The sequence below is a fragment of the Microcaecilia unicolor genome, chromosome 4 (assembly GCF_901765095.1).
Source record: "Microcaecilia unicolor chromosome 4, aMicUni1.1, whole genome shotgun sequence".
NCBI lineage: Eukaryota > Metazoa > Chordata > Amphibia > Gymnophiona > Siphonopidae > Microcaecilia > Microcaecilia unicolor.
In genome coordinates, this window is record NC_044034.1 from 65177098 (window position 1) to 65194894 (window position 17797).

The 17797-nt window shown below is 42.8% G+C and overlaps 1 protein-coding gene across 1 annotated transcript in view; it reads right to left on the bottom strand.

Moving 5' to 3' along the window:
- Positions 1 to 2668: 2668 nt before the first annotated feature.
- Positions 2669 to 17797, bottom strand: part of ZDHHC20 (zinc finger DHHC-type containing 20) — a 170555-nt gene continuing 155426 nt past the window's right edge. Inside the window, 1 exon segment of the mRNA XM_030200304.1 lies at positions 2669 to 3273. The gene's annotated coding sequence lies outside the window, so the exon portion shown is untranslated.

The following is a 17797-nucleotide window of genomic DNA, read 5'->3' on the forward strand; positions in this document are numbered from 1 at the left end:
CATTTACACGCAGTGATAAACCATTTTAGTTAATGTTAAAGGAATTTGCAATACATCTGTGCCAGCTAGCCATATGTCCATCAGCCTCCAACACAGTTGACAAAACTAGAAATCTAATGCCCCTGGTTTTTGATCATTTAAACAAAATTCACAAGTTTTGATTTTGGTTGGCTGTTTCCACTGTATTTTGGAAATCCTATCAAATTTGAATGTGTGCAGCAAATATGTTTTAAAAACATTGCTATGACAAATGCAACAATTAAGACTTCACAGCAAATCACAATATTTTTTAGAATGTTGAATTCTTATAAATGTTAGTGTCAATGACATTAGACAAAACGCATCAGCAATGAGCTTAAAAACTATCTGTGGGCTCTGAGAAACTGTTGGATCTTGTATGTGTGCTACTACAAGTTGTGTAATATTTCCACATGCTAAAATTAAGCCTTCCACTAAAACTGAAGGAATACTGTAAAGCAGCTATGAGCAGCAGTTCCCATCTCCCTTACCCTGTGCAAGTTGGAATCGGAGGCACAAGTCCAACACAATATAGGCTGTTTATAAAAGACTACTAATATACAACAAATCTGACATGTGTTGGTACTATTAAGCTAGTACAGATCATCAGCTTTGGCAAATTGTACTGCATCTAAATGAGGTAGTACCAAATGTATTCTGCATTATATGCCAAAGATATGACTATACACAAGTAACACCACTCATGACGGTAAGATAGGTAGTATACCAGATTCCAACATTCCTATTTAAACTACTAATCTAAAACCTGTTTGAAGGATGTGGACATGTACTGTGTACCTGATATCTGAACAAGAACTGCATGATCTACCATCTTGGTACGGAGATCAGCCACCAACGTGGAGGAACAAGGACCACCATCTTTCTACACTACTCCTTTTACTGCTCTACCATCTTGGTACAACATGAATGTTACTGAAAAGCAGACAGACTTTATCAACCTTTATGCTTATTTTTATCAGTGTACATTACCCAGTGTTCTACTGGTAACTTTTTAATTTTTACAGAATCAACTGATGGAAAAGTGCCATCCAAAATATTTTGCATTAGTGCCTTATGCCCTAAGTGGCAAACTGAGTATTATGATACATTCATGTAGCACCTTTCTTCCAAACAGGATTTCAAAGAGCTTTACTTAAGCAAGTCTCTCTGTAGATGAGAACACTACACACAAGGTTATTGGTTGTGCCTGAACTTGAAGTCAGGTGCCCTGAGCTGAAGAACAGGGTGCAATATCGAAAGACAAAGTCAATTATGTTTACAGTGCTGACAAGCAGTCACTCTCAAAAAACAGAACATCTCCTTCTGGCTTTCAAATATCCTACTTTTCTCTCTCAAGCTGCTGTTCCTTCAATCTTTCCCTTGTCTCCTTCCTGACCATCCTCCCTATACCTCTCTTTTCTTGTGCTTTATTTCTCTGAGAGCTTCCACAGCAGGCATCTATTATCAGATAATGCTTGCTAAAGCTCCAGGCAGATTCGCTAAACAAGCCATCATAGTTTCTAAACTGTCACGCTTTAGACCCATAAATACAGCCCCCTTCAGGATTGATGTTCAGGCAGTATATTTCTGGCACTTAAACAAAAATCAAAGTTTCCAAAGAGGACATAGAGAAGGAACGCTACCATTATAATTATCTCCCGATGGTAAATGGAATACAGGGAGATAACGATTTTCCCGGGACAACCCCAGACTCAGCAAAACAAAAAAAAGAAAAGAAAAAAAGAAAGTTAAGCTTTCAGCCTCTTGCCAGTTGGTTTTCTCCAGTCCTGTTTTTATCTCAAATAACTTGGACATTCCTGAAGCAAATGCTTTAAACATAACACTATATTTTAAAGCCATAATTTGTGCTATTCTGCATATGACAGTTTTACATAGAGTAAAAAAAGGAAATGTTAAAATGTTTGACACTCTTAATATTCCTTGGCTTATTTTATTGCTTCTTGTGCAACTGGTAAGGTTATACATGTATCAGCTTTGTTTTGAGCTGAGGCAGATACGGAATTGGAATCTCTGTAAAGAGGACTATAATGTGACAAGGTATTTCACCTTTAATAATGCATGGAATGATCAATTATCCCTGTTAAAGAGGTGCTCAAATATACAGTGCAGTCAATGGACACATTATCTAACACAGTAGCATATGGGCACTTTCAAAACAGAGAATATAATTTACATTGCCACTTATCCTACCTGCAGTGTATAGTTTTGGACATTAATACACAGAGGCCCTCCTGTGTAATTACTTAATGTAAAACAAGCACGTCCCTATTTGATTGAAAAATAACCATTGCAATTTATTGCAGAAAACCAGGTTCGGACATTCCTCGTCTTCTCTCACAGTGCACATACTTCTTGCTTTTCATGGACATACTATCCAAGTAAACGTATCTGCAAAAGCTCATACCTCAACAAACTAATTAGTCTACAAGGTGCCACCAGTCTCTTTTTTGTTTCTGCTACCAGTTACTAGGATTGATTTTGGTACTTATCAGTAACAAGCAGTAACAGACAGATGCATACAAGCATGTGCCCAGAACTTTCATTGTTTTTCACAAGTGCATGACCCAAGTCATGTTCACTGCAGTCAGCTACTGCAGCACCCTCTGTTTCCTGGTTCTGAAGTAGGCAATTTAAAAAGAAGGGTTGTTACTTTATTAGAATGGTAAAAAACCGAAGTAAACACATCCAGATGTTGGGTACAAAAGCAGCAATTCTTTTCTGGTTCATTTTTACTGAGATATGTTTATGCTGTTGGTAGAAAGTTTCCATTCAATTACTATATTCCATGCTGCATTCTTAACTGTATGCTTATTTACAGAAAATATCAAAATATTTCTTTTGGGTTAGCAATCTTTCTATACTCAGAAGATTTATGTACAAAGCAATGTTTATTCTAAGTTTGTCTACTAAACTAAAAAATAATTTCTTGATACCATTTGTTAAAAAAAGCTGACGGAATAGATTCAAACAACATACCTTTATGAAAGCTATGCGAGATTACCACTTCAATTCATTTTCTTGTACAATACATGTTTGTTATGTTGCATAAATGTACAGTAAGAATCTTAAGGCCTCTGTTTTCATATTCTGCTGTAGCGCTCACACACAGACAACTGTGAGCAAATGAAGACCGTTATATTACACTGGTACACTTCTAGCATCTCCACAGGACGATGTTCTTCGCATTTACTTCTGATGAACACTTAAATTTCACCCATACAGTGCTGCAGGTTCCTAAGTGAAAAAAGAACAGGTTAAAGCTAAATAAGGATGCCTTTTCCATTAACTGAGACTTCTATTTTTATTAGATCTGCTTTGGGATTCTGAGGGTTTCGCTGTGATTCTGATCACAAATGCATATACCTTTTTGTTTTAACCCTCTCTCCTTTTCCATTTATATTGTAGTTCCACTCCATTTCCCAATGTCTCGTCTTGTCATAATTAATTATTGGTTAATTCTTGTAGAATTAGATTGTAAGCCACCTCGATGGTTTCTCCCACAGGCGGGATAGAAAGTATAAACAAACTTGAATTTAATGAAGATGTTTGCATTCTTCACTGCTTAAAGTTGCGCTAGCAGATCCTTTTGCTAACAGACTGAATAGTTCAAGGAAATTGTTGTAGCATTACAGAACTTTTCACCTTTAGATCACTGGCCCAAATCCAGTTTATTTATTTATTTATTGTGAACATTTATATCCCACATAATCCCAACAAGGCAGGCTCTATGTGGCTTACAACGTTAAAAGAAGAGTACAATACAATAAGTCATATGCAAGATGGAGTAGTGAGTAGAGGAGGGGGAGAGAGGGGGTCAACAGGGGAGAGGAATGAGGGAATGCAGGGATCAAGCAGGAGTGGAGTAAGAATGATTACACAGGTAAGTCTTTAGAGATTTCTTGAACAGGCTGTGGTTGGCTGTGTTTTCATATCATGGTCCCTGAGATTTGCTACACACCTAGTTGCTGATCAATGACAGGCACAAGGATTATAGCCACAGCATGATCATGCATTACTGGCAGTACTAAAGGACTGACACTGTAGACAGCTAGAAATAAACTGTAGACATCACTTCTGTATTGTTAGTTCCTGTATGAAGAACTGTGACACCCTTTTATGTTTATGCGGTAAGCATATATTGTATGAATTTGCACATAACTGCTACCACACTGACTTGATGGTACACACTATTTCATGTACTAACTGGAAGAGTAGCTTAATGGTTAGTGCATTTGGCTGAGAATCTGGGGAACTGGGTTCAATTCCCACTGCAGCCCCTTGTGACTCTGGGCAAATCACTTAACCCTTCATTGCCATAGATACAAAACTTGGATTGCGAGCCCATTAGGGACAGAGAAAGTACTTACTACTACTACTTATCACTTCTATAGCGCTACAAGGCATACGCAGTGCTGTATACCATACATGAAAAGACAGTGCCTGCTCAAAGAGCTCACAATCTAAATAGGACAGACAAACAGAACAACTAAGAGGTAAGGGAATTAAAGAGGTGGGGATAAAAGGGTACAGGGCAAGTGAGTAGTGGTTAGGAGTCAAAAGCAGCGTTAAAGAGGTGGGCTTTTAGCCTGGATTTGAAAACGGCCAAAGACGGGGCTAGACGTACAAGCTTGGGAAGTCTATTCCAGGCGTGAGGTGCAGCGAGATAAAAGGAACGGAGTCTGGAATTAGCAGTAGAGGAGAAGAGAAGGGGACACACGAGATTTATCCACAGAACGGAGTACCCAAGGGGGGGGGGCGTAGGGAGAGACAAGAGTGAAGTGGTACTGGGGAGCGGTAGAGTGAATGCACTTATAAGTCAGTAAGAGAAGTTTGAATTGAATGCAGAAACAGATAGGGAGCCAGTGAAGTTACTTGAGGAGAGGGCTGTGAGAATAGCGACTCTGGTGGAAAATGAGTCGCGCAGCAGAGTTTTGGACTGATTGAAGAGGAGAGAGATGCCTAAGTAGGAGGCCGGTGAGAAGCAGGTTGCAATAATCTAGGCGAGAGGTGATAAGAGTGTGGATAAGGGTTCTGGTAGAGTGCTCAGAGAGGAAGGGACGGATTTTGCTGATGTTATAGAGAAAGAAACGACAGGTTTTGGCAATCTGCTGAATGTGAGCAGAGAAGGAGAGAGAGAGGAGTTGAAGATGACCCCAAGGTTACGAGCTGATGAAACAGGGAGAATGAGAGTGCCATCCACAGAAATAGAGAAAGGGGAGAGAGGAGAGGTGGGTTTAGGGGGAAAGATGAGAAGCTCGGTTTTGGCCATGTTAAGTTTCAGATGATGTTGACACATCCAGGCAGCGATATCAGATAGGCAGGCTGATACATTGGTCTGGATGCTGGTTGAGATTTCGGGGGTAGAGAGGTAGATCTGGGAGTCATCAGCGTAGAGATGGTATTGAAAGCCATGGGATGATATCAGACAGCCAAGGGAAGAAATGTAGATGGAGAACAGGAGAGGACCGAGAACAGAACCCTGAGGTACACAGATTGGTAGTGGGATAGAAGTGGAAGAGGATCCACCAGAGTGTACACTAAAGGTGCGAAGCGAGAGGTAGGAGGAGAACCAGGAAAGAACAGAGCCCTGGAATCCAAGTGAAGACAACGTATCAAGGAGTAAGCTGTGATCAACAGTGTCAAAAGCAGCGGATAGATCGAGAAGGTTGAGGATAGAATAGAGACCTTTGGATTTGGCCAGTAACAGGTCGTTGGAAACTTTTGTAAGTGCAGTTTCAGTTGAATGAAGAGGGCGAAAGCCAGATTAGAGTGGGTCAAGAACAGTTTGAGATGAAATAAAGTCAAGACAGCGGCGGTGAACAGCATACGTTCAAGTATCTTGGAGAGGAAGGGGAGGAGGGAGATGGGTCGATAGTTGGAAGGACAGGTAGGGTCAAGTGAAGGCTTCTTAAGGAGTGGTGTGACCACGGCATGTTTGAAGGCATCAGGAACAGTCGCAGTGGAAAGTGAAAGATTGAGGATATGACAGATAAAAGGGGTGAGAGTAGGAGAGATGGGGTTAAGAAGGTGGGTAGGAATGGGATCAGAGGAACAGGTAGTTCATTTTGAGGAGGAGAGAAGATGTATTGTTTCCTCATCAGTGATTTAGTGAAAGGAGGAAAAGGACGGAGGGGTTGGGGAGTTAGGGGAATGGACAAGGGGAGGGAGAGGTGGGGGTGGCTTGGTTGAGAATTCGAGGTTTATCTTCTGAACCTTGTCATGGAAGAACTCAGCTAGGGTCTGAGGAGATAGTGAGGGGGAGTTGGAGATGGACACACCTTGAGGAGAGAGAGGTGGGGGTGGCTTGGTTGAGAACTCTAGAAATGTTAAATAGTAGTAGTAGTAGAATTCAAGGTTTACCTTCTGAACCTTGTCATGGAAGAACTCAGCTAGGGTCTGAGGAGATAGTGAGGGGGGAGCTGGAGATGGAGGCACCTTGAGGAGAGAGTTCAGTATGGTGAAAAGAAGTCGAGGGTTTGAGCCAAGAGAATTAGTCAGCTGGATGTAATAGTCCTGTTTGGCAAGCAAAAGAGCAGATTGGAAGGAGGTCAACGTGAACTTGAAGTGTATGAAGTCAGCAAGGGCACGAGATTTCAGCCAAGAGGCATTCGGCGGAGCGGGCACAGGAACGTAGGTAGCGGATTTTAGAGGTCAGCCAAGGCTGGAGTTTGGTACGCCTCATAGGACGGGGCATGAGAGGTGCAAGAGTGTCTAAAGCAGAGGATAGAATAGTATTGTAGGAAGAGACGGCTTCATTGACAGATTTGGATGGTGCAGTGGTAGAGAAGATTTTCGAGACATTGAGGACAGGGTAGTAGGGTCAATAGCCTGAAGATTCCTAGATAAATTGGTTAAGATTGGATGGGATTGGGAGGAGGAAGTTTAAGTGTGAAGGCTATTAGATGATGGTCAGAGAGGGGAAGATCTGAGGCAAAGGAACTTGAGGGAGAGCAGTTATAGGAGAAGATAAGATCAAGACAGTGACTATTTTGGTGAGTGGGGGAAGTGGAGCATACTTGAAGATTGAAGGAGGATGTTAAGGCGAGGAACTGGGAAACGTAAGAGTTTGAGGGATCATTAGCATGAATGTTAAAGTCGCCAAGGATGAGGGAGGGGGAAGAAGGATCAAGAAAGAAGGAAAGCCAAGCGTCAAAGTCGCTGAGAAAGGATGAAAGGGACTTATCAGGGGGACGATAAATAACTGCTATTCGAAGAGGCAAAGGAGTGAATAGGCGGACAGAGTGGACTTCAAAGGAGGAAAAGCAGAGAGACTGAGGTGGCAGAAGAGATTGAAATTTGGAAAAGGGTTAGAGTAATTGTCCAACACCACCACCGCGGCCAGCAGGGCGAGGAATATGGGAGAAGAGATAACCACCATGGCAGAGGGCTGTGACTGAAGCAGAGTCTTCAGGGCAGAGCCAAGTTTCTGTTATGGCGAGCAGATGGAGGCTACGAGAGATAAAAAGGTAATGGATATAGGAAAGTTTGTTGCCGATGAAGTGGGCATTCCATAGGGCGCATGAGAAGGGCAGAGAAGAGGGGGGAGGAGAGGAATAGAGATGAGATTGGAGAGGTCACGGTGCGACCTGCACAAATAGGATGAGAGTTGGTGAGAGGGACCAGGATTGGGATTGATGTCTCCAGCAGAGAGAAGAAGAAGGAGTAAGAGAGTGCGGAGGAGAGTAGTGGAGATGAAGGCGACGAAGGCGAGAAGAACTCAGATAGAATGGGGAAGGTACAATGGAAGGAATGAAATGTTGAAGGCAAAAAGCAAGGAGGGAGGAAGAGGACAAGAGAGATGGTGAGGTAATAAAATCAATGAAAGGGCAATGTATAACTGTAGTGCACAGTGGCTTCAGGTGGAGGAGTAGCTTGGGGACAGTAGTAGGAGGAGAATGTGATAAATTAAATGAAAACCTTATTGATTGTACCATAGAACCAATCTATGGCCCTTTACCCTATCTGAATACCCTGTTAGGAATCAGGAATGGGCATGTTATAGGCAGAAATGGGCATAGAATGTGCAATGCAGTTAGTGCATGGTAATGTACTATGTGCTGTCACTGGTGCAGATGATATGGATGCACTTACCACCTCCTAAATAGGAAGCAGTGCAGTGAAGTCCCCCTCCCTCCCCTACGGTAACAGTATGGGAAGATTTGCCCCAATAGTTACTGCACAGGCTTGGTATTTACCATAAGATGAGAGCAAAACTTTATTGCATTTTAGTAAAAGAGCCCCGTGTTACAAAGATGAATAATGTATATTTGTAAAAAGGTTTTTTGCCTTTTGAAAATTATACAGGTCGATATTTCACAGAACTTATCCAGGTGGAATGGCTCCCACCCAGTAAGTCCTGCTCACCAGATTCATTCCCAGTTTTTCAGTGGCATTATCTGGATAATATCACAAAAAACGTTCTTCCTTTAAAATATTTAATTTCTTTTATTACAATACATATATCACATAAAACCACTTATGCTGTGTAAGTTCCGGAACTTGCCCAGTCACACCCTTCACTTCACCACCCATTCACATAAACCTTGTGTGGGCACATTTCTATATATCCACAATCTGTGTACATGCTCCCCAATTGTTGTTTCCTCAATTTCAAATCTTCCACTTGTGTCTTAGATATTGTCCTTAAAGGTTCAAATTATAGTCCTTATAAATCATAAAAATCTTCTAAATCACATCAAGCAGGAGCACAGTGTTCACAACAAAGTCTCTCCAGCACTCTTCTTGGAGTAGTGTTAGTTCAGCAGAGTGAATCAGTGCAGTGTGTCAAGGGCTTCCTGGAATTTAAATACTGTTTCCAGACTTTAAGCACCTTCTAACTCTTCACACCTTCTCTCTTTTGTTCCTCGATGCGAGACCGCATTTCGAACACTCCTTCTTCAGGAGGAACATTTCCCTATACCAAAAACAGTACATAGTTTATCTATAACATTTCCCTACTTTCATTCCTATCTATCTCTTTTAACCCCCCTATACAAACTTATTCAATCTAAATCAAATTCAATAATGAAATCTTTAACCTTTAAATTTTAAGGCAGCCTACCTTAGGAATCATGAGTCCAGTACAGGACCCTCTGTGAGCGTCTCAGCAACTTAAATGACTAAAGCAGGAAATCACACTGCTTCCTTATATCAAATTTCACTAAATCATTTTCACCTGAGGGGCAAAACCTACTATGTCCATTCTACCTCCAGGTTCAGACCCCTGGGAGCCACCGTATCCCACTCAAAGATAAATCTCTGTTCAATATACAGCAGCTGTGCTGTGACGTCACCCCCTCCTCTGCATGGAGTGATCTGTCTAAGCACCATGCATTTTAAATCAGCTACTTCATGAGCATGTGCTATCCAGTGGCTGACCAAAGGAGCCTCTTGTTTACCAATTCTAATGTTACTAGCATGCTCAGCCAGACGTTTTTTTAACTGGCGTTTCGTGTGCCCTATATAGTACATTTGACAAGGGCACACTATACAATAAACTACTCCTACACTGGTGCAATCAGTAATGCTGCGCAAATAATATTTCTTGGTGGTACCAGGGATCCAAACCCATTGAGTGGACATGGAAAATGTACAAAATGCGCACTTCCCACACGGTGAATGTTGCCCCTGGTTGTTACCATTATCTCTAGGTTTATGTAACAACTCCCCTAGATTAGACATGCGGGAATAGGCTATTTTTGGATGCTCAGCAAACACCGGATGAGTTCTTAGGATGTGCCAGTTCTTGTGTATAATATGTCCTATTTTAGAGGCTTTAACAGAAAAAGGCAGAACACAAGATAAAGTGCGATCTATGGATCTTGGGGTGGGGAGAAGTAACCAGGGACGTTGAGCATACAATGCTCTCTTGTATGCTTTTTTAATCACCCCCATAGGGTACCCTCTTTGCAGAAATCTTTGAGTCATAGGCTTAGCTTGTTTTCTAAATTCACTTGTGGTTGAACATATACGTCTAAGTCTCAAAAACTGGCTAATGGGAACCCCTCTCTTGAGAGCAGGATGGTGAAAGCTAGTGTAATGGAGTATGGAATTACGGTCTGTCTGTTTTCTATATATAGTGGTACTGAACTCATTATTATCCATTCTCTTGACCAATATATCCAAAAACTCCATTTTCTCACTATCCATACGAAAGGTGAAGTGCACATGAGTGTCCAATGTGTTCAAATACTCAACAAATTTAAGAGCCTCTTCCCTAGTGCCCTGCCAGAATAAGATCACATCGTCTATGTATCTCTTCCATAGCAGGATATGTTCCTGCCATGGTGAGTGATATACATATTTCTCCTCAAACTGAGTCATGTACAAACACGCCAGCGAGGGGGCGACCGTGGCCCCCATGGCCACCCCTCCCCTCTGCACATAAAACTCATTCTGGAAACTGAAATAATTCTGGCAGACCACCTTACCAAATACACGAGAATTCAAAGAATTCCTAAAACTCTGGGATCTGCAAACACCTAACATACAACCAACTCACGAAAAAGGACACACACTAGATATCATAACGAATAGATTCGAACCGGACTCATCTATCATACTCGCTAACGTAACATGGACACCCACATTATGGTCAGACCACCATAAAGCAAATGTCACTCTTTACTGGCGAAAAACACAACTAAACACAAACACCAAACATAAACGAACAACCTACACCACGAGAGGAAAAATAGACCCCACAACATTCTGGCAACAGATCTACCAGAACGAATGGACTACAAACGCAGACACCACCCAATTCCTCCAAGAATGGGACGATATAAGCACAAGAACATTAGACAAAATTGCCCCAGTCCAAACAAGAACATCACACAGGAAAAATGCAAATCCATGGTTCACCGAAGAGCTGAAAAAACTAAAAACACAAGTCAGGAGACTAGAACGAGCTTGGAACAAAAAAAGAGACGAACAAACACGAAACGACTGGAAACTACTCCGAAGAAAATACAAATATACCATAAAACAAACAAAAAGACTACACTACAAAACACTAATAGGACCAAACTACAAAGACACACATAAACTCTTCAACCTCGTGAACAAACTGTTAGACACCACACCAGTTACAACCAACGGCAAAGATACACCAAGTGTTGACAACCTTGCGACATACTTCAAGGAGAAAATTATACTACTACGACACAAAATACCCGCCAGCCCTACAGAATACACCACTCTTCTAGACTGTCTAGATCCAGAAGAAGGAACACACCCAGCAGACAGAACCTGGACCGAATTTGAACTACTGTCAGAAGACCTCATCTCGATAACTCTCAAAAGATATGCCAAATCCAACTGCAAACTAGACATATGCCCAAATAGCCTCATGAAATCTGCTCCTCAACAATTCATACTAGACCTAACAAACCATATAAATCACATGCTACAAAATGGACTCTTCCCAAAGGAAAAAGGAAAAATCTTACTCACCCCAATTCCTAAAGATACAAAGAAAAACACGAGCGAAATAACCAACTACAGGCCAATAGCATCCATACCACTAATAACCAAGATAACTGAAGGTATGGTAACTAAACAGCTCACAAACTATCTAGACAAACATTCAATACTCCATGATGCCCAATCAGGATTCCGTTCGAATCACAGCACAGAAACAGTATTAGTCACTCTCATGACCAAATTCAAACAAATAATTGCAACTGGTAACAATATACTCCTCTTACAATTCGACATGTCAAACGCCTTCGACATGGTTGATCATGGAATCCTACTACACATACTTGAATACTTTGGCATAGGAGGAAATGTCCTGAACTGGTTCAAGGGGTTCTTAACCATGCGCTCGTATCAAGTCACATCAAATTCAACCACGTCCAAAGCATGGACACCTGAATGTGGAGTCCCACAAGGATCGCCTCTATCACCAACTATATTCAACCTAATGATGATCCCTTTAGCCAAACTCCTATCAAACCACAACCTCAACCCATACATATACGCCGACGATGTGACAATATATATCCCATTCAAACAAGATACCAAAGAAATCTCCAACGAAATCAATCAAAGTCTACACATCATGAACACATGGGCAGATGCATTCCGCCTGAAACTAAATGCAGAAAAAACCCAATGCCTGATACTCACCTCCCAACATAACACAAATAAATTCAACGCAATAAACACACCAACCCTAAACCTTCCAGTCTCAGAAACGCTAAAAATCCTTGGAGTCACCATCGACCGCCACTTAACACTCGAAACCCACGCAAACAACACAACCAAGAAGATGTTCTACTGCATGTGGAAATTGAAAAGAATAAGACCATTCTTCCCAAGATACGTCTTCCGCAGCCTAGTGCAATCCCTCGTCCTCAGCCACCTGGACTACTGCAACTCACTATACGCGGGCTGCAAAGAGCAAATACTGAGGAAACTACAAACAGCCCAAAATACAGCAGCCAGGCTCATCTTCGGAAAACCAAGATATGAAAGGGTACAACCACTACGAGAAAAATTACATTGGCTTCCACTCAAGGAACGCGTTACTTTTAAAGTTTGTACACTAGTCCATAAGATCATCTACGGCGAAGCCCCAGCGTACATGTCTGATCTAATAGACCTACCACCCAGAAACGCTAAAAGATCATCCCGAACACACCTAAACCTCCACTTCCCCACTTGCAAAGGCATGAAATACAAGACGTTGCACGCGTCAACCTTTTCCCACAAGAGCACGCAGGCATGGAATACACTACCGCGTAACCTGAGAAGGATTGACGATCAAGCTTCCTTCCGTAAACTACTAAAGACTCACCTGTTTGAACAAACTTACGGAAAGAGCCAACTCACATAGAGTCCACACTCACTATTCATCAATGCATTTTACATCCACTTTGATCCCTCATCCCACACCCCAATCTATCACGCACCTATCCACGGAACTATGGACACCATATGTCTTTGTCTAACACTACCCTTTAGCTTCCCATTGCCCCCTTCCAATTACTTCTATGTTGATATCCCATTGTCATATTCCAAATCTGATATTTGAATGTCTCTTATACCTTTGCACAATGTAATCCATAACCAAATTGTAACAAATGTATTTCTATTATTCATATCCTATTGTAAGCCACACTGAGCCCGCAAAAAGGTGGGAAAATGTGGGATACAAATGCAATAAATAAATAAATAAATAAGGTGAGCAATTGGCTCAACACCTTAACTTTAGCCATAGGCATGGCAGAACGTATCAAATATTCTGATGCCATCTTAATGAGTTGATCCTGAGGAAGGTTGGTATATAATGCTACCACATCTAGCCCAATCATGTGAAATTCACCATCCCGTATGTGTGTTAAATCAATCTCTTCTAGCAATTGAATAAAATGTAAAGAATTTCTGACATATGACTCTGCCTGGCTCATGTAAGGTTTTTTTTTTATTTATTTATTTTTATTAACGCAGTACAGCAGTGCTCACACAGACATATCCAAAACTTCCAATTATGTATGTACAGTAACACATAAAGACTACATTTTGAAGCTTACAAAGCATCTAACCATAAATCATTGGCCTGGTTCGCACTACACCCTGCATTTTCTGTTTTATTCCCCTTCCCCAATCATACTGCACACTCAGCACTTTATCCCACTCCAGAACTCAACAGCTATCCCAGACGCTCCCCTCATACCCTCCCGTTCCCTCCCCCCCCCCCTCATTGCCCTGTAAAGGTAGCACTTTTAAACAGGCTGTCCACAGACCACGATATTGCCTGATAGTAAGCTTTGCTGAGGTGGCATAGATACGGCACTCATTCTCGCCCACCATTCTCATTTTATTGTACCACACTTCTACCGGGGGATGGTCTGGTTGTATCCAAAATTGTAGAATGGTCTTTTTGATCAATAAGAGGGATGTGTATATGAATCTCCTATGTGACTTAGTAAGGCCCTGGGCAATCAGAAGGTCTTGGTCTCCCAACAGTAAGGTTGCATAATCCCACTCTATTTGTCTATTTGTGACTTGTGTAATCACCTGAAATGCCTGGTTCCACAGTGAAAGAGACGGGCATTCTAAAAAGGAATGAATAAAAGTCCCCCGCCCTGTCTGGCATTTGGTGCATTGACCCTCTCCCCAGAGTCCCATGACTGCCCCCTTAGCCTTTGTAATGTATGCTCGATGCAGTATCCTGTATTGGGTTTCTTGCAGGTTTGCTACTTTAACCATATCATAGATATTGGAAAAAAGCTTACTAAATTCTTTTATCGTGTAGTTTCTATTCAACTCTCTGTTCCACTGGTCCATCAATCTTTCCATCCCTCCCAGAGGCCTATGCATCTGCAATATTTTATACCATGTGGATAAGCTGTTCGCCTTGTACGGTAAACTCAATAAAATCTTGTCCATTGGCCCCCACAGCCATCGATCTCCATGTATCCGTTGTAAAGAAGTATAATAATGCCGTACTTGAAGATATTGTAGTAAATGCTTATTGGGGAAATCCCACCTCTCCTTCAGCTGATCAAAGGATTCTAACTGTTCCTGCCCTTGTGCCATGAGATGGACCAGCATTACGCAGCCCTTCTCCTTCCACTTGTCAAATATAGAGTATCCTAAGCCTGCCGGAAAATCTGCATTGCCCACCAACCCCAGGAAGGGGGGATGCCTCTGGTGCTCGGTTTTGATGCCCTCTCCACCAGGCCCACGCCCTCCGCAGAGGTTGCAAAAAGGTCAGTCTCCCTGCTGTGTCATATATATTACTAGGCCTCATATGTATAAGATTTATGAATGACCATGGGACACTCCAATCCTCCAGTCCTCCGCTCGGCAAAAACCGATAAGTCCCCGTCATTCCCTCAAAAATAATTCGCATAAGTGCCGCCACGTTATATAGGCGTAGTTCAGGCAGCGCCAGGCCTCCCTCGTTCTTACTCAGAGAGAGCTTCTGGTGCCCTATCCGTGCTCCCCTCCCCTGCCAAATGAAGGAACGTATGATAGATCGGTATAAACGTTCGTCTCTCCTTAACAGCCATATGGGAGCCGCTTGTAATGGGTATAAGATCTTTGGCAGCAAAACCATTTTAACTAGGGCTATTCTGCCCATCAGGGAAAGCGGCAAGTGCTTCCATCTGTCACACAGCTTCCTGATATTTTCTATTATATCGACCACATTCTTTTTGTAGAATATCAATGTGTTAACACTAAGAAAGATTCCCAGATATCTCATAGCTCCTCGTGCTAGGGGTATTGGCAATCCCGACCAGCCCGGGTCTGTAGTGCTTCCTGATAACGGGAGCACCTCTGATTTTAAACAGTTGACCCGCAGCCCCGATATATCCCCGAAATCACCTATTATTGCCAGCACCCGGGGGAGATCCCTAGGCCCATTAGCCAGGTATACTAAGATGTCATCTGCAAATAGATTTACTCTAAAGTCCCTTCTGCCCACCCTGATCCCCCTCATGGCCCTAGTTTCCCTAATTGTTATTGCTAACGGTTCTATAGCTAGCAAGAAAGGAGCGGTGACAAGGGGCATCCCTGCCGGGTTCCCCGCTGTAAGGGAAAGCTCTCTGTGAGTGTGCCGTTGAGCAGCAATCTGGCCACAGGGAGGTTGTACAGCGCTTTAATCCAAGATATGTATGCCCCTGATATGCCATAACGGTTCAGGACCCAAAACAAATACTGCCACGAAATGCTGTCGAACGCTTTTTCCATATCCAACCCCACAATCCCTTCCAGGCCCCCTCTGCCCCTACATTCCTGTATAGCCAGGAGGGCTCTCATGATATTCATCGAGGCATGCCTTCCCGGGACAAATCCCACCTGGTCCTCATGAACCAAGGAGGAGATCACCCCGTTCATTCGCCGGGCCATTATGGCAGCCAGGATTTTAATATCCTGATTTAGCAGCGAAATGGGTCGATATGAGCCCACCTGATTTAGATCTTTGCCCGGCTTTGGTATTAGTACTATATGGGCCATATTGTTTTGTATAGGTAAGTTGTTATCCACAATCCCATTGAACCAATCTCCCAGGGGGCCCGCCACCAAGTCCACCATTATTCGGTAATATTCTGGGCCATAGCCATCTGGTCCTGGCGCCTTGGTCAGCTTTAAAGACTTGATGGCTTGTCTGATCTCTTGTTCCACTATAGGACCATTAAGGGTTTGTAATTGGTCATGCGTAAGTGTAGGTATGCAAATATCTTGAAAGAACCCCTCGCATGCTTCGGAGTTAAACCCTCTTGCCCCGTATAAGGAGCTGTAATAGGTGACGAATTGTTGTGTAATATGTTTATCTGTGGTGTGTTCTATCCCTGCCGCATCCCTGATAGCTGTAATGGTTTGCCTTTTACGATATGGCCTGACCAGTGTTGCCAGTAGTTTCCCAGCTTTATTCCCCCATTTGAATAGTTTTAAAACGTTGGAAGTATATATCCCGTTGCGCCCTCTGATTCAAGATGTCGTCTATCTGGTGTCTAACCTCTAATAAGCGTGAGCGATCTCTTGCATTCATAGTACCTATATGTGTTCTTCTCAATTGATGGTATTCACTAGACAGTCTCAGCAGGTCTGCCTCTCTTTCCTTCTTTTTCCCCGCGGTATAAGCTATTATGTGACCCCTCATCACCGCCTTCGATGCTTCCCAATACATGCCGACATCTACATCCATTGTTTGATTATATGTTTGATAATCTATCCACTTAGTTCGTATGTATTCCCTGAATTCTTTGTCATGATACAGTGAAGGATGAAACTTCCACACCCTCTCTTCCCTTCCCCCTGCAAAAGATATTGTCATAGTAACTGCTGAGTGATCACTAAGGGCGCAATCCACTATGTGAACCCCAGAGGACCTAGAAAGCAGAGATGGTGTAGTAAGCAGATAATCAATCCGGGAGTAAGTGTTATGCGGGTGGGAGTAGAAGGTAAATTCGCTATCGTGTGGGTGCAGAAGTCTCCATATATCCACCAGCCCTAGCTGGGATGATAAAAAATTAACCCCTCTGCTCCCCCAATTCCCCCCCCTTAGCTTCCTGGGTTTACAATCCACCGTCTGGTCCGCTACACAGTTAAAGTCTCCCCCCATCACTATGTGACAGTCCGGGAAGGGCACCACTTTAGCCACTAACTCTGAGAAGAATCTATGGGAGTAAATGTTGGGTCCATAAATGTTACACAGTAAGATACTCTGTCCCCAGAGATCTCCCAGTACCAGCACATATCGACCCTCCTTATCCGTGATCACTTTCTGTGTTTTAAAGGGCAGCTGCTTATGTATCAAAATAGCCACCCCCCTTTGCCTAGAGTTGTATGAAGCATATTCTACCTCTCCTACCCAACTCCTCCGGAGTTTTTGGTGTTCTGTTATGTTCAAGTGTGTCTCCTGGAGGAAAGCTATATCGGATCTCTCCCTTTTCAGCCAGGAGAGCACTTTCGTTCTCTTAACCGGGGAATGAAGCCCGTCTACATTAAGAGTGACCACTTTCAGATTAACCATTGGCACCATAGTTGGGATTCCTTGTTATCATTATGTTAGTATTCCATTCACTGGCCTCCCAGCTAAGCCAGTGAATTCCCTCTCTCTGCCCCATCAAAGACCTTCCATTTCTCTCCCACACTCCTCTCCGTCCCCCTCCTCCTTGTATCAGAGCCTGAATCTTAATTCCATTTTGTGTTCCCTTTACTCCCCCCCTGCCCCCCCCTCTTCCACTCACTTCCACACACCAATCACACACACACTCATTCCTCTCCCCACCCTCATCCC